At 38.1% G+C, this 24,233-nt stretch overlaps 1 protein-coding gene across 3 annotated transcripts in view; it reads right to left on the bottom strand.

The window, feature by feature from the left end:
- The window catches only part of adgrl1a (adhesion G protein-coupled receptor L1a), a 95,844-nt gene extending 93,325 nt beyond the window's left edge, over positions 1-2,519 (bottom strand). For all 3 annotated transcript variants that reach the window (XM_075454761.1, XM_075454763.1, XM_075454762.1), the window contains exon 1: positions 1,639-2,519. The gene's annotated coding sequence lies outside the window, so the exon portion shown is untranslated. The remainder of the gene's footprint in view (positions 1-1,638) is intronic.
- Between the last annotated feature and the right edge of the window lie 21,714 nt (positions 2,520-24,233).

Here is a 24,233-nt window from a genome sequence, read left to right as displayed (position 1 = left end):
CTGAGTACAGAGTACAGAATTTACCTCATAACTAGTTCTTACAGTAGAACATTAGGGTTACCAAATCCTCACCACAAAATTAAAGAGGCTCCACACTCTCATGCTGAAATAAATCAAAATATGATTAGTGACTTATTAAATGCCTGATGATCATTAATGCGATGCTAATATATGACTATTATTCAACAACTGAAAGCCGAGAATAATTTTTCTGATGCTGACGTGACACACAGACAAGGGGGAAATAAATCCTTCTGTCTTCCTGGGGAGTGTGTTTGGCAGTAAACCAATTCCAAGCCTGGCTTCTTGAAAGCCCAGATAACGCAATCAGACAGTTGCAATATTGCTGTTTTACCACCTGAAGAATTTGAATTTCATTCGGCCCCTTCAGAATAGTCGACATGCCAATTTTTCCCCAAGAACTGGATGGACAAACACAATGCACCTTGGTGAAATAAGGAAAAAGGCTTACAGGCTGAAATCAACTATTTTCAGGATCTTTCTTGTTTGACTCCTCAGGTTTAATTTCATCATGATAACACAGAAAGACAAATGTTTAATTTCATCTACCATTACAACAATATAGGCTGTTGGTTTGCCTTTTTATTACACGTTATATTATTAAATTGGGAATTAGTTCAGCATAGTAATATTATAATAGCACCTCACTATCATGACATCAACCCCTTCACATTATAGGGCCACATTTGATTAAATGTAGATGTATTATGATTCCATGTGTATTTTCATACTTTAGAGATGTGATATGAAGACATGAGCCAGAATGAATCCGAATTGAATTTGTGGGATTCATATTCTCTAATTGGGGTTTCATATAAGTTTGAGTCCTCAAAGACTTCTTGGGCGCCTTTTTAAGAGGTCTGCTCAATGAAAGAAGTTAGTCTCTAGGTAATGATTTGACGAGGTACAGGATTAATGATGTGGGATTGGACAGAGCAGTTCACTCTGGGGTTGTACACTTCGCTCTGATGCGTTTATTCCACTAATGCTCTATGAGATGCTTCATTTCTTTCTTTCTTGGAAGGATCCCTTGCTCTCACGGAATAAATAGGGAGGGAAGGGGAGAAAGGAGCGACATGCATGCTTTTCAAACTCATCTACCAACATTCCAGAATATCTATTTTTTCAATGATAACAATAATCAATGATAAACACTCAGTTCGTCACTTCTTAGGAGCGCTATTGCCCAGACTCACAATTCGCCCCGGTGTCAACTGAAAGTCCTCCACCATATAGCTTTAATAGGGCAAGCAAATTGTCTTCCCCAAGCTCAAACACTGCATTTATATATAAGAAAATCTGTTTGCGTGCAGGCCACGGTGCAATGTATGGGCCCACAAAAGAGAGTCCTATACGCCAAGATTGGAATTATTTAGAATAGTCACTATGGGTTTTAAATAAGAAGCGACTGCAGTTGACGCACTGTAAACATGAACTCCGTGTCTGTCAAACCATAAAACATTAAATAAATAAATCGGAGTACACGCCTGAACACCTCATGGAGGCTATACGGGACGCCCGGTTGCAGCTTAAAAAATTCGTGTTCTCACAGTCGCTCTATTATAACATGTATTAACAAAAAAACATATATAACAAAAAACTGTCAGACGGTCTTACCTCTGTTCCTCCAATCTCCTTCCGCTCGATAGCTTAGTGTGTCTCATTCATTGTCGTTTCTCTCCTCACTTGCCTCCGTCTCTTTTTCTTCCCTTCTGGTTATCACTCGTTTTCTCCTCTCTGGTACCGTCGTCGTGTGTATGCATAAGAATTAAAAATTGATAGGTAGCTACCTTAAGGACAAAACCGATAAAAAAAAAGTCAAAGACGGGGGGGAAGCGGGGATCCACCCGACTAAAATATGAAAAAGGCAGTGGTGGAAAATCCTTATGGATACAACCGATTGTCACGAAAATGCGCCCGTCTGGGCATCAAAATAAATAACAGCGACGCCACCATCGTCCTGGATAAAATCGATAATGACATGCACCTTACTACGGCGAAGATGATGCTCGGAGTATTAAACTACGAAACGGTAACGTAGGCTAATTAAGTTGTATATCGTGTTGTCCGTCCGTCGCTGGTTGGAAGGTGAGCGTGTGAACAAATGTGCCGCCCTCATAAAACGTTTGCATGTGAGACAAATTTCACTCTTGAATATCTGGCGTGCCTCTGTTCACGCTTTATCCCAAACTGACGACTCTTCACCCTCATGCAGCTAAATGGTTCGAGATCACCCGTTGAAATTAGGGTAGTGCACAAGGACATATGCGGTTGTCTTGTGCGTCCTGACGCACAAAGCGAATCACTCGTCTCTTTTCCCTCTTTTGTCGGAAGGCAGCGCACACTCTCATCAGGACCATTCACAATGTCTCCAGCCTCCACAGTTCTAGCTGAGGCTTATTATACCCTAGCACGTTTATCATCAAAGTTTACAATTTGGTGACCAAAAATATCCTTTAAGTCACTTTCTAAGAGCAAACCTACTTAACGCACGATAATGCCACCTCTGCACGCCTACTGGTTACTTGCTTTCTTGATATAGCACCTTTTTTCAATAGCCTTACCCACGTGGTTTCCAAAGGTGGGGTTCATGAACCACTGTAACGCCTCAGACAGGTCGTCTGTGATTGCCCTGCAAAATTACTTTAATTGCAGTGGTGTGATTCTCAAGAATGACCTGCAAGAGAAAAAACGTGAATACTTTATTCATGAAGTATCTTAAGTCTCTCTGATCTGATATTATCTCTGATAATATCTCTGATGTTACTCTTGAGTCGATAAAATATAATTTCTAACAATTTTTACACCCCTCTTCCAAAAAAAAAGTATAATTTTACAGCTGAAATTCTAAATCCAACGCATTGCTTTTGTTGTTGCATTGCAACAACTTGCTCCTGCTGCGTTAACTTCATGAGGGTTTGAATAGAAAACGCTTGTTACCAAAAAAGATAAATATGTAGTCATGGAGCAGCGTGAAAATCAGGGTATGACTGAACCTTGCTGAGCAAGAGCTGAGACTCATTCATTCCAAATAGAGTGGGATTCTGAGTGTATTTCAGTGAACAAAAAAGATTAGTTTACAAAATCCCACAATTTTCACACTGAGAATTCAACTAACTTGCAGCATTTGCAGGTAATGTAAATTAATAAACCAGTCATAATAACACAGTGTCAGAGTCAGTTAAATGGAACCATTCAGCGATAATTTATCTGGAATGAGATTAGACCTGTGGATTCTTCACTTATGTGTACCTTGAATTTAAATGCATATCAACAGGCTTATTGTATTTTCTGAAATTTCATAGCAATTAGTGTTACAGACAAAAGCGCAGATTCTCTTTCAGAACTACGTCTTCAAAATCGCAGTTTGCTGCCGTCTCCACAGGTACAGCTGGATTTTTTTCAAAAGGTTAATTTTCTGGTTCTTTCAATGCAAGTTACAAAAAAAATCCAAATGGAGTTTTACACTGAGCTGAAGGGGTGCCGTGAATTAGTAGTCCAGGTGCTCTCCAAGAAGCTCAGGTAAGAGCAAAAAAGAAAAAGAAAACAATCTGTGGAATACAAAGCTGTGAACATCTTAAAACTCTTCACAGGGGCATGAGTCAGCTACTCTCTTTTTCACTGGAGTAGAATGAGTCATAAAACTACTATCATTTTTGGACTGAATTGTAAAATCTAGCACAGGAAGAACGTTTCTCTTCATCCTGTTGAAATACCTCTATGCACAACTCTAAGAAGTTAGTTTTCACTTGCAGAAGCGATTTTTTTCTTATTCTGTGTTAAAATACAGAGTACAATGTAAACTGACATTTCGACTTCAAGTCACTGGGAATTCAACTAACTTGGAGCATTTACAGGTAATGTAGAATTTGTCAAGCTAGTGATCAGACACATTAGAAAGATCCACATATTGCGGGCAATGTGATAACAAACAATGCAACAAAACACATGTTAAAGTATAGGCTCCAAAATACATTTATAGATTTGTATGCTCTCAAGCTGGTGAGGCCATGGATCACATGTCCAACAGTTTCATTTCAGCATTTATGTTATACACAGTACCACATTATATTGTAATAACTGGTGTAATTCTTTAAGTACCACACTGCATCAGTTACCCAGCTCAGAGGAGAGTGCACAGCAACATTTAAGCAATGCAAGGTATTATAATAACATTAAAGTAAGAGCCTGGTAAAGTCATGAAAGAGGAAACTTTGTATTCATACTGATAAATAATAATAATAGTCTTTTTTTGTTGATGTGTGTGTGTGTTTGTCCCACACAGCTCAACTTTTAAAATACTTTGTTTCAATATGATTTGTGGTCATTTTGATGTAATATCTCTTTAGTGTCTATTTCAAAGCAAGTGATCACATTTTCCTAACCTGGACCATCTTGTTTTGAAGACCTCGCTATTAAATGTAATGTATAATGCCTAACCTTAACTAAGTAGTTTGTGATGTCTAAAACAGTAAGTGAAAATGTAAGGAATCAATTTAGGATAAAAATGACATCTCAAAGTAAAGTAACTTGAAAATCCTAGTGGTCAAGAGAAGACATGATCTTGTCACCTCCACATGGCAGTGATGCGTGTAGAACCATCCTCCAAACCCAAAACCTATTAAATGTAAAGCAACAGTCGAGTTGTGACAATTTGAATTATTGTGGGGACACTGTATTCCTTTATATAGGTATGTTTGTGTCCACTAACTTAAACATACAGAAAATTCTAGGAATATACACATCATGTATATATGCAGACCATGTTTTACTGCAACACTTTACTCATACCGGATATGATCAATTTACAGCAAAACTATGTAACCTTTGAAAGAGGAGATGATGCGTTATTTGTCCTACGAATTAGAGGCTGACTGAACTAGCAATAAAAACACATCCTGTTCCAATCAATCTGGAATTTGGTGTCTCTTTCTGCTGTGACCTGTGGTTTATGGTAAGAAATGAAGACATCTAAATAATACAAGGAGAAGCTAATATAGACATGTACTGCTCTCCAATTGTGATCTTTCCAGTTCACTTTGTGGTGATGTCATTATAGAAACTGGTTGATGAGAAAATATAGTGTGCTGTTTTCCAGGAACCTCTTCCGAGTAAAAGTTATGCAGTCTCTCTTTCAGGCAGATTCGTGCGTTGCATCTGGGTCCCTGTTAAAGTTGGAACAATTTTGCAGTATTTGATTCAAATCCAGTAAATCAATAACACTGATTTGTTTAGAATTTTAATTTCAGATCACAGTGATGATAATTCTGAATAAATCCATGCAGTCTTTTGTCTCCAGGTGAACAAAGGGTAAGCTCTGCTGCCGGATGAAATTATTCAACTTCCATATCACATGCATGTAATTGCTGCAGGGCACAGTGCATGTTGCATTTTTTCTCTCCACACTGAAAATTATTTTGTCAGTTTCTATTATAAAAGGAAATGTTAAATCCAACTGAATTGGCTCGACATGCCTTTGCCACATAGCCCTCTGTCACACAGCACTGACTCTGTTATACTGTTCTCAAATCTAGTCAGCTGACCTTCATGGGTTGCCCTATTCATAGCGTCAGTAAACAGGTCGCAGAATCTAGTTGAATCTCACTCTCTATCAATGTTTTATCAGAATCAGATGTTATTAATGCAAAATCCCAGTGTACTGTTTAATTAAACTGTAGATTAACCTCACCACTGTAAAGTGCGCTACTACGAACAAAAACGTGGACAGATCTAAAGCATTGAGTCAGGCTTTGCAAAGTCGGAGCAGTTGTTCTTTGCACCCCAGTTTCTTAGCAACGACAGTAGTGACTACAAATGTGCTGATTGGCCTTCTAAACATGAGCATGCACCACTTACAAATAGTGTACTCTTCTCTACTTCATCTCTTTATTCATAAATACATTGAAAGTCAAATTATTTGAAATATAAACAAACAAAAAAATACTTTAAAATGAATAGTTTATAAGAATACAACTACATGTGCAGACAAACAGTATACAGTTAGTTTTTAGGCATAACAACATACTCATTAAGATGTTTACAAATGCATGTTTTGCCCATGAGTTTTCAGAATGAATAAAATATTTTCCAAAGTAAAGCTCACTGTGCTCAGAAATCATTATCATCTGCCTTCCGTCTTTCTGAGTATGGTTGCAAAAGCTGAAATGCTTTTAAATTACCCGGTGGAAAAGACCAGCTATATTAGAAAATAGACCTTAGTTTGTAGACATCACTTCATAATTACTTTCTTTCTTGTACACAAATAAAATAACCCAGATAAGCGTTGATAAAAGTGGGGGAAGACAGAAAAAATAATTAAAGTAAACTGTGTGGAGAAGTTTTCACACTGAATAGATTTATTGAAACTGGATTATGATTCGGAAAATCTCAGTTTCTGTTAATAATAATTGTATTTGCTTATTTCTCTTCCGTGTCTCATTTATATTCTCAATACAGCGATGTTTTGCATGATAAGGCAAACCTAATCAACAAATCATCAGTGGTCTTGTTTATCTGAATATTTCTTGACTTTTTTTCTGAAAAGGAAAGTTGATTCATACAGCTGGCATTTTTTAATTTGTTCTGGCTCATGTTTGATTAATGCCATTTTTTCCTTGTCAGAGTTCATGTTTATGCAGAACCATGATTTACACCTTAAACCTCACCTTACTCTATTTGTAAATAGTCCCAATTTTCACAGTTATACAGCTTCTTGTTTTGCACTGATTGACAAATTACCTCCTTTGCCATAAAACACAACACAAATACTCTTTATGCAAGACTTCTTTACATCTTACAATATGTTGTAAACAATAATTACCAGAACAATATTAGTATTTATAAGGTCTATATCAAAACCGGCAACGCATCATTTCAGAATAAGGCGCTGTTTCACACAAATCAATGAACTGTGTGTATTAACACCTTACTTTCTGTCCTGCATTTACAGTGAGAGGCGTGTAGGCGTAAATATTAAACCCTATTGTAGGAAAGGGAACCATGTGGCATTAAAAGGGTAGAAAAACCAATGAAAGGGGTTAAGAGTGCAGAAAAAACCTAAAGATATTCACATTTGGGCCCTGCAAAGCGTTAGTGTAACCCTTCTGCTTTTTTACAAGAACCTGTGACCACCATGGTGCTCTTCCCATCATTCTCTTTCCATTGGGATGTTCAGAGTAAATTCAACATTTTCAAAGGCCGCATCCATAAAGGAACCCCCTCCCAGTCTCTCTCTCGCTTCGCTTTCTCATTCATACTCTCAATCTTGCTCTCTTTTTCTCTTTTTCAATCACGCCGTCTCTGTGTCTCTCTTTTCCTTTTGCAATATGACATAGTCCATTATCTGCTCTTAGTACTAATTGGTGTATTAACGGCATGCTGTGGGTGACACAGTGAGACATGGGAAGAGAGAGCATGCTAGAAAAACTGAACGAGAGAGGGAGAGGCAGACGCAGTATGAATATGGATGAGGCCGAAGCAGGGAGGGAGTGAGGCTCCGGGGGAGGCAGGCACAGTGTAAGAGAGAATAGGAGGCCAAGGTAAATCTTTTCAGCTGCACAAGTGGTTAAGAGCAGCATAGCAAAATGACGAGTGAAGGGGAAAAATGAATCCATCCTGTAATGGCTTGTTTTTTTTTCTGTTTTTTTTTTTTTTTAGGCCTTCTCAGTATCCCTTTCTATCCTACTCTCACAGTCACCACTTTCAAACCAATTATCCACTCTGCCTGGCGCCACTGGCAGCATATGGAAATGTAAATTACAAGCGAGCTGTTTTTTTTTTTCTTTCTTTCTTTTGTTTTTTGAAAGATCTGGAAGGTAAGCAGCTCTTGAGGATGGGTTGAGTAGGAGGACGAAACAGAAGAGACAAAACAAGTGAAACTAAGGGCCCACCTTTACTCCCAGTAGCTTGTCTGTATTGCTACTCTATTAGGTACACAAATCCACCCACCAGGAAAATTTTGTCTAGGGTGGATTTATGTTTCTATTTATGAGAAAGTAAGCGGTTTTCACTGAAAATTTCATGCAGTTAGTTTGAAAGTTTTAAATTTTAATAATCATTAATAACATGATAGATGCTATGCTTTGAAAAGCTCAGAGTAAACACCGTCCATCATCAGCTAGAGTTGGCAACAAACTCCAAGATACAGTAGCGCAAGTTCAGCATGTGACGTTGGTTTTATTTTGAGTCAATGAAAATATGGAGGAAGACAGTGACAGTCTTCTGGAGATTTTCTGTTTTCTACAACTTTATAGTAACTGTAGGTAAGTCTTTTTTATAAAAGCACTACATGTTGTTAAGCCTGTGTTTGTAATTACTATGCACACAATAATACATTAAATAACTCATTTTAATTTAGAATCAAGCATATTTTTTTTACCAAGGCCTGGCAACCCAGTCTGTGGAACAGGTTTAACCTGTATATATTAGCAGGTTTCATGAGGATATACTGTGTTTTCTCTCCAGTACACCATAATGAAAACTTAAAACTTGGTAGAAACTTGGAGGAACTTCTCATACTGATTCTTCAGTGATGAACAATTCATCTCCTCACTGAACACAGTGCCTGGTCAATTGCAGCTGTGGCTTTGGTATGATTGTGAATCCAAGTTGCACAATAAAACAAACTAACTGAGTTAGTGGTAGACCTGCAATTCCCATGTTCTGGGAGGATAAATTGGAAGCTACTATGTCTTAATACTATCTAAATAGTAGTAGAGCAGCATTTTCAGTGTCACTAATAAGGTATGAGATATGATAAAATAAAACATTTATACTATGCAATATTACTGAAAATCCATTAAAGAACTTGAAGGATCACATCTTCATATAATCCACCTTAAAAGACACTCAGTTATCCCTTTGAAAATAAAAATATTTGTAGCTGTTATTTTCATTGTTCATTAGATGATGGTTATTGTAGGACCCTTAAGCATTTCACCATATTCATGTTGACACGTGTTGACCTTACATTGCAACACAATAGCGGATTGTCACCTCTTGCAATGCTCCTTATGTCTCAATAAAAGCTTGCTTACAGGAGAAACTATCCCATACATGACTTTGAGCTGCTGAAATGAATTTAACGCCTATCAGTCATCTTAAGACTTTATATGATGCAATATATATATATTATAAACTCAATATATTTTAGAAACAATACATATTAAAAACTATATATTATAAACTCTGTGTCTGTGTTTTCTGAAAATTGGCTCATAAACGTGATTAAAAAATTAAGACTTGGCTGAGAGGCTGGGGATACAAAAGATCAAACTGAAAAAAGAACTTGGACAAATAAATCTGTGAAAAATATTTTGGACAGACTTGACTGGGCAAGTGCTTGTTTCATGCAACAGAAAACTTTGTGAAAGGATTTCATGGTTTTTACACATTTTAATTACACTGTTATAATAGTACCCGATACCTATGATAAATTTGGTCACCATGATATCTTCTCTTTTATTTCTAGTATTTCACACACAGAAATGCTCCATATATGAACACAGTGTTTTTCATTCTCAGTGCGAAGTCTCGTACTAAATTCAAATTTAACTACAGTATATGTGTACACCGCAGCAACACCATATCGTATCATCACAAAGGGAAATCTTTGTGCCTGAGGGGGTTTTCAGACCTGGGCTATGATGTATGTCCTCCAGCTGGTGAATAGGTGTTGAAGCTCAGGATACAGAGATCAAAGGTGTTCCTCTCCTCCTTTCCTCGTGGATGCAACACTGAGACATGCATGGGCTGATTATTCAGATAAGCAGATCCTTTGGGGTGGAGGAAAAATGGAGATGAGTGTTTTGTTCATTATCATTAAGATCCAGCTTTTCCTCTGTTCACCTCTCCTCTCTGCAGACACTCATATTCTGCCCCCGCAGTGCTGATGAAGCCAACTTCTCAAATATGCAATTTGCTCAATTATTTTCAATTATCCCACCATTGCCATTTCTATCATTCCCCTTAGTTCAATTTTGAACAAAAATCACATGTTGATTGACAGCAAAGGCCAATTAGAGGTGCGAGGGAAAACTCTAACCTTGACGGTGATTACTGCTGATTGGTGTCATGCAGAAATTTCACAGGTCCTCCCCACATAAGTGAAACCTTTGTATTGATGCATGTCCTTTTCTCACCCTGAAGCCATTTGTCTTACCATACAAAATATTGCACCTTTAAAACGGAGTCCAGCTCAGGTTGTTTAAGTTTGCAGACATTATATAACATACTTTTAAGATTTCTAAACATGCCCAAGGAAAGTGATGTTCTATGATTGCTTTCAAAGACTTGAGATGAATTCTATTCTACCAAGTGCCTGTAGCACATTAACACCAAGGTAGCTAAAGTCTCAAGGCTTTAGAAAAACTTTTCAGCTGCAAGCATGGGAATCAATGATAAACTGTTGAGAATGGCAAAAAGTAAATATTTAGTTTCACAGAATACCCAGTAAAAAACATTTAATTACATTGTTACTTAATTAAGTAAATTACATAACTTTACGGATAGATAGTGAAATTAATTAAAATGTTTATCTGGGGGTTTACATTTACAATTTACACCAAATTTTGCTTTTACAATAACATATATATATGTATATATATATATACATATATATTTGTAAAGATTTGTACAAGTATGCCACATCTTTTACAAATGTTATATAATAATGAACAAATGTTAATGTCATTCAATTCTTTTCTTTTTCATACAATCATAATTCTGTCTGGAGCCAGCATTTCTAACTTTAGTTCTGCTTCTATATGCAAGGATAAAAGTTTGCTTTTCTCTAGTTAAACTTCGAGAAACAAAATTGGAAAACATCCTGATTGTTCACACCTGAATCTCCTTGTCTTTGTGTTGTCCCATAATGAACCATTCATGTGGTACAGAGCTATTGACTTGCACTGTTGTTTGTGACAAGTGGGCTGCCTATGCAAGCGGTGGTTACTCAAGACTACCCTAATGATATTTTGGGCCTAATGAGTTTTAATTGGGAGAAGATCTTAACTTGCAAACCTAATTGCATCTGATTAAACACAATATTAGTTTTACTCTCAGCAAATTGATTGGGGAGGGTGGGTGCAGGGATTTTGGAGTGAACAGTGGTGTCCTTGTGGAAATATTGTCACTGTCCTTAAAAAGGTGGTGAAGAGAGGGAGAGAAAGGGTAATAATATAAGGTACACAACATTTTGCTTTGTTACCAGAAAACAAATAAAAAACAAATGTGAATCTAACTGATTGTTAATGAGTAGGAAACTACTGATTTGTTACCAGAGTTTAACATTTAAGGAATGATTGAGGAAATAACAAATGGTTTACCGGTACTTAATGATTAACATGCAACCCAAGTTTATTCAGAAATTATTGATCAGTTACCAAAGCAACATATGAACAACAATAGAGGAAATAACTAATAGTACACCATTAATAATGTTTTACTCCAACCCCAGGTGAATTAGCAAACTACTGTGGCCAATATATCATCAGTGGAGGGGACAAAAGACAGAAATTAATGTTAAAGTAATTAGTCGTGAATGAGTAATTGCTAATTTTGTGTTGTTCACCTGCTGGTTCATCTAGTTAATCCGAAGACTAACCCTAGCCTCTCATCCTCTGTAATTATTTTTGTATATTACATGGTCAACAGTTTATTCAGGAATGGAACACTTTGGAGCAGTCAAGATATGCCCTTGAGCAGAATTTGCAGTGAAATTTGTGTAATCTTCAGTAAATAAATGTATGAATAACTGAACAGCCAGCCCTCAAACCTAAGAACAAGTGTTCCCATCTGTTAAGTCATCTATCTTTATTGACTTGAGATGCAATGCCTAAATTAGCCTTATTTCCTCTAAAGCTAACTGGCCTGATTCTAAAAATATGGACATATCTCCACTGAATTACATTAACCAGGGTATCTCTCTCAACTAAGTTGGCCTCTTCTGTTCTTAAACTGTGCAGGACTTGGAAAAATGCTTTTTCATAGAATCAGGTATAAAAAGTTCAATATCAGAACATTAACATGAAAAAATATGTTCAGGAAGGGTATACAGCTGCTTCAGTGGGAGAGCAAACTTACCATTTATGGGACTTGGAGAGATATTATCAAAAGTACGCATAATTTGTATCCAAATACTTAATAAAAACTTGCAGTACACCTACACCAATATGATATATAAGGCAAAATTACACTTATTTGCTTTTATACTCCACAGAAATGTATACTCAGGCTTACATGTTTGCAAGCACATGGATATATTAAAGCAAATAAATACACACAAATGCGTACAGTGACTATTCCCTTACCAATATGCCCTGGATTGGGGGGTGATTTAAAGCCTGACACAAGAGAGAATAGAAGATTATGTGTGTATGAGGCTTCATTTCCTGCTCTTCTTAAGCACTTGCTTAATTACCATTCTCACCTGAGCAATTGTATAATTTCCTTTATTTTTTCCTCCTCTGCCCAGAATATGAGTCTATAATGAGCTGTGGGTGTCCCCCAAAGCTAAGCCTGGCACCTTGAAATAGGTTTCACTAATTTACCAATTAGTCATAAGATACAATTAGTGTGCAAGTTCCCTACGTCCATGAGCGCCCCCACCATCGGCCTCCCCATTTTGATTGTTCTATCTCTGCACATCATCGCTCTATTACTTGGATCATGCTCTCGTCCTGCTTTATTCAGCTTCGCAAGAAAAGCGAGGTCCCACCTGCACTTTGGATATTACTCTAACCCTATGTCCCTCAGAGGGAATCGGTGAGGGAGTAGGAGTATGTGAATGTGTCTACGTCCGCAGCTCTGGGTTTCTGTTTAAGTGCAGCTGGGACCAGTTTCACTGACCAAGAGGATGAGAGTTAAAGAGGGGAGGGGAAAGGGAAGGGAGGGAGGTGTCTGGAGACGAGAAAACTTATGAGAAGTAAGAGAAGTTACCAAGTAGGAAAGTAAGAGTTTGCTGGAGGTGCAAATCTAATTTATGGTTGGAGAATACCATGTTGTGCTTCTCTCCTTGGTTCGCTCAGCCATTAAAACTAAACCTGAGGACAAATAAGAAATATAAAACAACAACAACAAATATCTACGCCGCTGTGCTTGCTGGCTGTTATTATGCTGTACGTAAGGCTCTGGGTGTACAGCAATCAATGTGCGAGAGGTCATTTGTCAGTGCCTTTTTCTATCTGAGGATATTTAATGTTTTTCTTTTTTTCTTTTTTTGTTAGTGGCAAAAAGCCATCCTGTGTGATTTTTCTAATAATTGCAGTGAATTCCCTGCTGTTTTCGTCATATCAATGCAGTGAGTAGGCGGGTGCAAGGTAAAATAAAATTACTAACTAATTGCTCAGGGGAGTTAGGGTCACATAGACTGTAATGTAACAACTAAGATCTACTAATTTATAATTATTGTGTAATTATATCAGAAAAGTCTACAGCCTAAAGAAAATTTCAAATTAAACAGAACTGCCAAATCATTAGATGTATCAAATCAATTTCAGTGCATATTTTTCTAATTATATCTACAAAAGTATAATTATTGAATAACTGAGTATAAAAGCATAAAATAGAAAAACAAATAGATCTGCAATTACAACATGATCCATTTGGTTTCCAGTGATTTGTACAATGCTCAAGAACAAAAAACTGCACACAATATTGTGATTGTGATTTAACTTCAGCACCTTCCCAGTTATCAAACATCAAGGCAAGAGTGTTTGTGTTGATTACTATTGACATGGAGGGACACTTACCGTGGGATCATGCTAAAGATGTGTGGCGTGCTTAATGTCAACTGTGGAGTTTTTACTGAGAGCAAAAATAATATAATTCAAATCTGGTCTGAGACAAAAAGGAAGACTAACTAACACATAAAAGAAAACACGATGATCTCTGTCCTATCAGTTCACTCAATGTGTGAACAGATGTCAGCAGAACCTTTTGCATCTTAAACAATCAGTAATTGATGCTGCAATTTAAACTGTAGCTTCAGTTAACAAAAAGAAAATGAAATAAGAGAAAAGGGAAAAGGGAAATGTGAATTCATCAAAGGAATAGTTAACTGTTTCATGGGTAGTTTAGAAGTAGAAGTCATTACATTAACACTATAGGAATGAATATTATCAGACTCGGTGCCCATGAAATAGATTTAAAAAAAAAAAAGCTATCACAACACCTCTGCTGAAGACTCAATCCTGAGATAACTTGAGATTGCTTATCAATTTAATTTTTCCTTCTTCCCTTGTCTCTGTGAGGGGAAGCAGACAAATCTATATCAATGTGAAGTTATGCCGGAAATCTTCAATTTTCATCTGTGTTATCTGATTTAAACACACAGACGATGACAAACTAAAAGAAAAGCCTAAATTCTTGACTCAAACAGTGAGATAATGCAGTGGCACGTTTATTTGACACTATGAAAAAAGTAATTACCGCGTTAGGCTGACTAACTGAACAATTAAAATGCATGTGAACATGTTAGTCCAACTAAAATCTTACACAACTGAAGCTCTCAAAGCAGGAAAGCAAACACATCCAGAAAATGTGCTTAGGGGTCAAATTGCTCTCACTCAACTAAATAGATGTCCAGACATGCTGCAAAGTTCCAACTTTTTGCAGGTTTTTGTAAAAAAAAAAGTAGAGCAAAAGTGTACATTAATAAAGTCAAATTCCCAAATAAGCTACTTACACAACTCAATGTGCTTTACATAAAGACAAGGCATTTAAACAGCATAAAGCAGCAATTTAAAGAGAAAAATATAGAATAAAAATTAAAAACACAGTTAAAAGGAATGAAAGAAGAGGGGAAAAAGAAAGATATAAACTCAACCATAAGCACACCGAAAGAGAAATGTTTTAAACCTGGAGGGTGGGGCTTACAGCTAGGGCTGATTTCAGTTCTGCTGGTAGTTTGTTCCAGTTGTGTGCAGCATAACAGCTAAAAGCTGCTTCACTGTGTCTAGTTTGAACTCTGGGCTCCACTATCTGACCTGAGTCAGCAGAGCTCAGAGCTCTGCTGGGTTTATACTCTGCTAGCATGTCACTCATGTATTCTGGACCTAAACCATTCCGTGATTTGTAGACGAGTAGCAGAACTTTAAAATCTATTCTGTATCTGACCGGGAGCCGACGTAAAGACTTGAGAACTGGGGTGATGTGATGTGATCTCTTTGTTCTGGTTAAAACTCGGGCTGCAGCGTTCTGAACGAGCTGCAGCTGTTTGAGACTCTTTTGGGGGAGTCCAGTCAGAAGACCGTTACAGTAGTCAAGTCTGTTGGAGATGAAAGCATGAATCAGCTTCTCCTGATCTGTTTGGAACATGAAACCCTTAATTCTGGATTTGTTCTTAAGTTGATAAAAGGCTGATTTGGTGACTGATTTGATATGATTGTTGAAGGTCAGGTCACGTATGATCTTACATACGAAAAATTAGAGGTGGCAGAATGTCTTGAATATTTTCCCCAACAGTCAACATGTCCGACAAACTTCAATTAATAACTTGATTATCCCTTGCTTGTATATTGGGAAAATCCCATTGGTCCAGTTAAATGGCAAAGTTAAGCTGTAACAGCTGTGGCCACGTAACCACGGCGACTGATCAGCAGCCAGTATGGTTACATGCAGTTAAGCAGTGTGGAGCATTTTGCAGACATAATTTGGGTCCACTTGTTTCTTTAGAGTGACGGATTGTTACAAATCAAATGATGAAATGATTATGCAACATATTTGTCCTGGTGGGAACAGTCTCTCTCAGGATGTCAACATATCTGTCCAAAGGGCAGGGAAAGGTTCCTCAAAAGAGGGAATAACGTTTGAAGGAATGGTTTTATATCCCTCCAGTCGAGTTCCAAAGACTTGTTGAATCCTTGCTCGCTGAAATTGTTCTTGCTAGATGTGATTGTGTTGATGTGCAATTTCAATGTTTGATTTCACCTATTTTTTTTACAAGACAGCCTCTATATGATAACTTAAATCCATCTTGAAAAAGGATAGCATGGTTAACTAGACTTACTGACTCCTTTCCTGCCTATTCCACTCTTGATCAACACATTTAATCTAATTCTATCTGATGCCCTCAGACATCGGAAGTCCCACAGCTATCTTCTTGAATTCAAACTTAAATATCCACAATTCCCACCTTATTTTTGATGCAGGAAGACAGATAGGTGTTGCCCACTTTTACATGTAAAAGTTTGTGTTCTTCTACACCAATATTACCGTCTGCCTGCATTTTTTTGTAACACCTTCCTTAACAGGAAAGGCCTAGGAGAAAGACCAAGAAGGTTTTCAGGGCTATTTCAAGTTCTTAAAATGTTTCGTTATCAGTCAAAAAACATTAAATCTCTAATAAATCACATGTAATCATAATAAATTATATATATTATTATTACAAAAAAATTGTCATTTGCTGAATATCTTTCACAATACTTTTTTCAGCTTTTCTCTTTCTGACGTTGTACCTTCCTCTCTCACTTCCTCTCAGAGGTTCATTCCCCTCATGCTAATGGACCCCCTCCCCATGTCTATCTAATCAAAAATCAATTAAAAACACCTCGCCGCCAAGTCTCCAGAGCTGAGCTTTGGTCGAGGGTGGAATAGAAACGATTCCCGCACCTCTTTCTCTCCCTTTCACAATCTCTCGTCTCTCTTACTCACTTCCGCTCCCTTCCCTCCTCCACCTATGGTCTCCCAAGCTCTCTCCTAAGCTCCGCCCTCCTGTCTACTGGAAGTTGGCAACATGATTTACGAGAACGCAGAACTTAATTTATATATTTTTTTCCTCTTGCATCCTCTCATTTATTTATTAGATTTTTCTCCCAGCCGCCTCTTCCTGTCTCTGCCGTGGAGGGGAGGAGGAGGATAGAGGGAGAGAGAGGATAGGATTAGATGGAGAGTGGTCTCGAGGCAGACCAGTAGACTGGCAGGCCTGCAGACATGGAACAGATCTGTCCCACACTTAATGGCATTAGTGCCGTCCCTGAAAGGGGGAGGGGAGGCCAGCAGGGAGACAGGCTAACATATTAAAACTGCCTCTATACCAGACACTTGTCTACTCCACTCAAACTTCAACTTCCACTCAAACTCTATTTCTTTCTGGGGGCATTTGTGCATATATGTCAGCTTCTGTGTAAAAGCAAGGCTCTTAGCTGAAATGCATTCTCTTTTCAAACAGATAAACTTCAGAGTTATTTCTTTACAAATATACTCACACGATACAATCCACACTTATAACACAGCATCAACATCCAATCTCCATACATTTGGTTTGAGACAAAAAAAAAAATGTCCCTTTGTGTTACGTGCAAATAGGCTTCAGCTCAAAAGCTAACATAGCCAACAGTGAAAGTACCATATATATTGATTCTCTCTGCATGGACAAAACTGCAGTCAGTCCTTTCCTCTGTCTGCAGTATCCCCTTAACTCATTTACATTTACCCTCTTCCCACCAGGATTTTACACATTTTACCAATCTGTGAGACTCTGGTGTGATCAGTGAAGGATTGCTGATCATCAGCACACCTTCAACCCAGAATCCAAACCCTGTGGCACCCTCAAGAGCTTAAAATGACCCTCTCTAACCTGCTTGGGTACCACTCTTGTATTACACATAACTTTTGTTGTATGACCATTGGGGAAATGCATACAGGCATTGGACAAGACTGTAAAGGGACAAAAAAGACCTCTAAAAGATGGAAGATTGGAGTCATCAACAAAACACCAGGGACAGAGAAGAGTCAGTCGAGACTGACTCAAGAGTTCTCTCCTTAAACATGCACATATCAAGTGTGGGAGATCATGGAGAGGCTAGGGAGAGGAAGTTGTGAAAGAATGTGAGAGGACACTGACAGACAGGTGGAGCCAACAAGCTGTGTCTTTTGATGGATGGAGCACGGAGTTAGTAAATATACATGGACCCCACCCTCCAGCTCTTTTAAGCTGTCTCAGCAGGGCCTGGCATGGATGAATGGGGGAATTTTTCGTCGCCTTGAAGAAAAGGTTAAGTCACAACAATATTGTTTTGGATCATGAAAATATAAAGAATACTTTCCTACCTGTCAAGCAAGTTGGATTTATCCATCTTCCTCTGAGCCATCAGAGGAGGACAAGGAGGAGGAGGAAAAGCAGTGACATGAGGAGATTGGCAGACATGAACAGCCTGGGGAGTGTTTTCTCTTTATCTCTGTGTCGCAAAGGCCACCCATGGTACTGCAGATATGTCTGGGAAAAAGCTATTGATCCTACTGAGTACTCCAACTGTACATAGCTGAGCTTTGCCCACATCCTTGCACCCTGAGGAAAACTACAGGAACAGGCCGCGCTAAAGGTCACCTTCTGATCAAGATAAGGAGCTGCAAATGGCCGTGCATACTATTTAGTATCTTAACAAGCTTCCAGCATTATTGTTTGATCAATCCACATGCTCACTCACTTTGTTTTCAGAAAAAAACAGTTATGACTACTACTAAGTAAAACAACAATCAGTCATGGCTATCTCACCTAAATAGTTATCTGTATGAATTATTGGGTGAATCAAACTTTTCATACTTTTATATACATTTTTTCTGCTGATAATTCTAACGCATTAGTTCTATCAAATATTCCTTGTAGATTTTTGTTATCAATAGTTTTTTTCCTGTCCCTCAATGTCTCATAAACACAAGGAGTATGTCCTCTTATGTATTATGCAGTGTTAGCTATTCTATTTGTGTCCCATAAAAAAAGATGTAAATTTAATGGCATCTATGGTAATTCTGTAAGTTTACTTCAAACTCAGTTTAGTATGTACACACAAAACTTCATGAAAGCTTTATTTAGAAGAAAAAAAACCTTGCAGAGTATACAGATTTTATTTCATATTGATGACAAGTGAAGATGTTTTTGTCATTGCTCTATAAAAATGGTTTAGAATTTATTGTAAAAATTGTAAGTAATTCTATTTATCTGCATGTTTCTAAGCCATTACTTTTAACACTGGATGCTGAAATGCTTTATTGGATGCAGTGTTACGAGCAGCTGTATGTGTTTAGCCTGCAGTTAATTCTGGATGGGAGTGAATGTCCATTAAATGTAATCTTGTTTTTCAGTGCAGCGCTCAAACCGCAACTTCAGAGAATTGGCCACCGATGAAGACATCATCCATCATCCCACGGACGCGTTGCCAGAACACTTGGAGATAAATATGGAGGCTTTTCAAGTTGTACCTGTTTTTGTGAAACCACACAATCATAAACCCACATAGAGTAAGCTTATACAGGCTTGTAATTCCCATCTATTTCTGCAAATCAAAAGTGTGAAAAGAAAAAGTGTTTTCTTTTGTCTTTTTATCAAGCTATGCTCACTTTGTCAGCAGTAGCTTTCATCCTGCATCATTATTTCACATACTGGCAGCAGTTGTGCGTATCTTTTTTGAGTTACTGTATGCAAGTGCCTCTACCTCATGTCACCTCTTTGAAATATCTAAAGTAACCCTAAATGATCCCATAAGAAATCTGAGTTCCTGGTTTAATAAAGTAGTGCTTTTAGAGTTGGTCTGAGGAGTCCAATAGAACATTTATCTCAGCATCAACAGTGCTGCAGAAAAAGAGCCGCCTTAATTGGATTGCTGGACCTCTAAAAGGTTTTGTGCACATGGGTTCCTCTGCAGGCTGCTGGGCTCCAGAGCCAGACTGGGTACTGAGGCTTGACTGCCAGGCGGACTGGCTGATAAAGTCCAGAGACTTATTGGTGTCTTTGTTAGCCGCCAAAAGTCTACGGGTAAGATGATACTGAGAGGCCTTGAATATGTGATTGAATCAGTAAATACAACAAGCAGAAATATACAGAAACTCACAGATACACAACACCCACACCTCTTCCATACTAAAAAGATATAATATGCAGATATTGTGGTAGCTGTACACACACACACACACTTTTAGACTCTGATTTGCTTTTGTTCTTCTGTTCTCAGTGTACACCTACACATAGGTCCAAGGATTCACACAAAGGATTCATCTATCAGTGGTTCACTGTGCCCTGAAGCAAGTGAGAGCTGCAGCAGACATTGATCAAACTGACTTCTAACATGAAGAAGTTTAAAATCACACTTTTCAAATCCCTTTACTGCTAGCAAACTTCCACTACTGAAAACAAAATTAGGCACACATTCACATTATCACATTCAGCTAGTTTGTAAACATGCACACATGCAAAGATCCCCTTGCACACATATTATCTTTTACAACGAGCAAAACAATCTTCCTTTCATTTCACATCCCTTAGTTGAAGAACTAAGAAAAAAATGAAAAAATATTTCAGTAATTGAAAAAAAAAGAAGAAAATTAGTAATTAATTATCTTATTCATATACATATATGAATTTGGCCGATGAAAAAATTTATGCTAACAAGTGAAGCCTAAATAGTTTAAAATTCACCCATATATGTGTGCCAGCTGGGCTCAAACCTTTGCTGTATGGGTCAGAAAAATTCTCAAACACTCATAAATGACAGAAACCTATGTTTCACTTCCAAACAAAGGCTGTTTGGCTATTAAAAAATTCAAGGAAAAGTAGCATCTTTTTGCACAGCAGCTCCATAGATATTAGCCTTTGTTCCAACTGTTTTGCATATTCAGCCTCCCTTCCAGCCCACATAGATGTTAATGCACTCCCACACAAACAGATCGGTGTGAACAGGGCAAACATATTTTACATCTTTTTCTCTCACACATACAGTCTAAACAGTCTTTCACCACTGTTTTTTTCTAAAACTCGCTCGCATCACACACTGCAAGGCACACATATGTCCACACATACAACGAAAAGTGCACAAAAGTCAGTTTTTTTGTGTGTTTCTGGCAACCACCTCTCAGTGTGCTGGATCAGCTGAAATAGGATCCATCCCTCAGATCCTACTGTACCTCTCGCACATACTGATGTAGTCTGATCTCCTGTCAGTGAGACGGCCTGCAGGGAGCGAGTCAGGGGCTTATTGCTCAGCCCCCAGAGACCATCTCAGCCAGATGCTCAAAGAGTTGGAGAGCAAGAAAACAACAGCCGCTGCCGACAGCCAGGGATATTACAGGACCAGAGATGCTACACTGTATACCCGCAATGCTTTAGGCGGCTTTAAATGACATCACCACACAACTCATGTCTGGTGAGTCACTGGTGTTTTGACGTGAGACAAATGTAGTGTGGTGATATGCCTTGGGACAAGGGCAAATGCTCACTAACACAAATGAACACTCATGTACTCAGTTCCCAGTGGCAAAGGTGTCACAACAGCTCAAAAAAGTGGGCTTTTACAACTGAGGTTTTGACACCATAAAAAAAATGTTTTTACAGAAACTTTATTGATACGATTAGGAGAACAAGTTTCAGGAATTAAGAACAGTCTAAACTTTTTACATATATTGTGGATTTATATATGCAGTGTGATCATTGATAAACATATAACTACAAAAAGTATGTCAATTGAAAGGCAGTAATGTTAATTAGGAAAGTGCTATCATCAGTACAATTTGTGGTCAGTAGAGTGAACAGAAATCTTTATTGTTCAACTTCTACCTTTCTAACCTAACTGAACTATGACATCATTTGATTTAACTGTATTAAATTCTCAGATTTTCTTTTCTTTTTTGTAAATAGATGCATGTCAAATCAGCATAGACTCTCCTTGTTGTGGCAATGTTATCATTTTCCACCTACGATACTTTTTTTTGCCCCCCCCCCCTTCCAGGAGAGCGATATGCCTCTCTCATTGCGATTCAATCATCCTCTTTTTTTCTTTTTTTACTACTTACATGAGAATTTGTAAATATGGAATTATTGTGAAATTGATTGTTGCTCTTCTCTGTCCAACGGGGCCTTCCTCCCATTAATCTCTTGTGCTTGCAGAAGAAGCTTAAAAATCCATCTGGGGCCATCGGTGCAGACAATTGTCTGAAAGACCCATGCCATCCAAATTGAATTAGGGTCAATGTGGAGCATACACAAGCAAGAACATCATTAGATCAAGAGATGTAAGCAAAGAGAGGGACAGTGAAGGAGCAGGAGGCAAAGTGCAGCTGATGGCTCTCCTCGTTTTCAGACCACGCGATCAAGCCTTCAAAGACATCAGCATGACTGTTTTTGTTTTTACCTACTTAAGCGTTCATCTCCACATATACATGTTTGCCTTCTTTCAATTTCCACACATTAGCAGTTTTCCATGGGACTGTTGAGTCCCATTTTAAGCCTTCACAGCATTGATATTTGACCCACTTTCTCTTTGCAGAGAAGAACATTGGGGAGCAAAGTTAGAAAAGGAAGGAGTCGTGTGCAAAAGCACAGCTGGTGTGACTGGGCTGCCTGACTGAGAGCAAGATGGGTGACAGAGACTGAGGTGAAGATGAAAGGAAGAGGGAGGGTACAGTGGAAGAAGGAAAGGTGCTTTACACTGAAGCTGAAAGCAGTCAGTGACAAATGAAAGTACGAGGTGAGTGCTATGCCTGTCAAACTAATAAAAGGTAGATATATGTAAAAGAAAATATAGTACAAAGCCTAATGAGGAGACAGCAGAAGATAAGTCAGTTAGGGAAATTTGGTGGACAGGATGGAGTGAAGGTATTCTCAAGAAAGTTAAAAAGCTTGAATAAGAAATAAAACAACCAGGATAGGGTAGGCGGGCGGTTTAAGTAATTTTGAAACTGATACAGTTTGTGGGCAGGAGAGAGTTGTGTGAGGGGGTTGAGACAGGGAGACAGGAGATATGGTGTGAAAAAGAGATACAGAGAGTAAAATATAGTAGAGGGTGAGATAGAGATAGATAGGACAGCCTGGAGAGAGACAGAGTTATCGGCCATGATCGATCAGGCCGGTTGATGCCAAATGGGGGGTGTAATGATGGGTAATGATATGAGCCTGAAGAGGGAGCACAGTGTGTGCCTCATGTGTATGTCCTGGATCCGTGACCACACAGTGCCTCACACTTTCATTAATAGATCCTATTCATCGCACCTCGCAGAGATGGTTTAATACAAGCCCCCACAACAATCTATAAATACTGCACATACATGTCACAACTACACTCTCAAATAATTCAAGCTTTCTCTCTATTCGTCTCTTCTCCTCGCTTAGCCAGACCATATCCTCACACCCTCTCTAGCTCTGTGTTTCTTGCCACTCTTAGAGTGCCATCACACCCCCCATCATCATCTGTCACTTTCTTCTCTCCCCATCATTACTTTTTCATTTCTTCCTCACCCACCATGAATCTCTGCAATTCTGCTCATCTGTTTTTCAAATCAACCCGTCAAACATATATAGCTGCTGAGTAGTGTGGCGTTTCAATTGATAAAATACATTGTGTGGCAAGCCACATACACATATATACAAAATGACATGTTTATCTGTGCACCCTTGGCAGACCTACTTATTCTAAAACAGTTTCCACAGCAACGTGAAGTGGCAAAGAATAATGTATTCTGTTATGGCTGGTAATGATAAGCATTATCCTGTTCTGTTCTGTCCTGTTCTAACATCAACATAACACTCCTCATCTCACATTGGTTTTAAAGAACACCAAAAGTGACTGTAACCTACTCAGCAATATAATAACAGAAGTCAATGGGTTAACTATATGACTAAAATGATCAACATATTTGCCAAAAAAAAAAAGCAGTTTTAGATGAAAGGCATGCAAAACTGCACTAACCAGCAGAATCATCATACAACTGCATGACTATTGGCACTATTCACTGGGAGGACCAGTCTGTTGCCATTGCTATAGAAACCAAATCCAATCTAATTCACAAATTTAGGTTAAGGCCGCATTTTTCAGGAAGAGCATGTAACTGTACTGTCAGTCCCTCACAATCAGGCTAAATCAGTGAAACACAGAATACTAGTAAATAGCTATTCAAATCACCAGAAAACCTACATTTGCATCCACATTCAGCACATGACTAACTTAATTTTCTTCATTTGTAAAGTCTATTTTTTTTGCCATATTTATAGTAAATTTTCAAATCATTCACTTAGTTGATGGTGGAAGTGTTTTCTGCTCTTTCTTGCAAAACCTTGTTTTAGACAAAATTTTGTTTATTGAATAATGCTAATTTTATATATCTATAATGTTTTTGGAATGTGAAAACTAATTGAGATCAAACAATAGAGGTGAAACTGGTGAAATCTCCATTTGATCACAGATTACTTGTGCTCTCTGGTCGGCTAAATAAGTGAATCAGTCACTGCG

Source organism: Odontesthes bonariensis, chromosome 21 (assembly GCF_027942865.1).
Source record: "Odontesthes bonariensis isolate fOdoBon6 chromosome 21, fOdoBon6.hap1, whole genome shotgun sequence".
Lineage (NCBI taxonomy): Eukaryota > Metazoa > Chordata > Actinopteri > Atheriniformes > Atherinopsidae > Odontesthes > Odontesthes bonariensis.
Note: the sequence above shows the minus strand (reverse complement) of the source record. Positions and strands in the feature narration are given on the sequence as shown.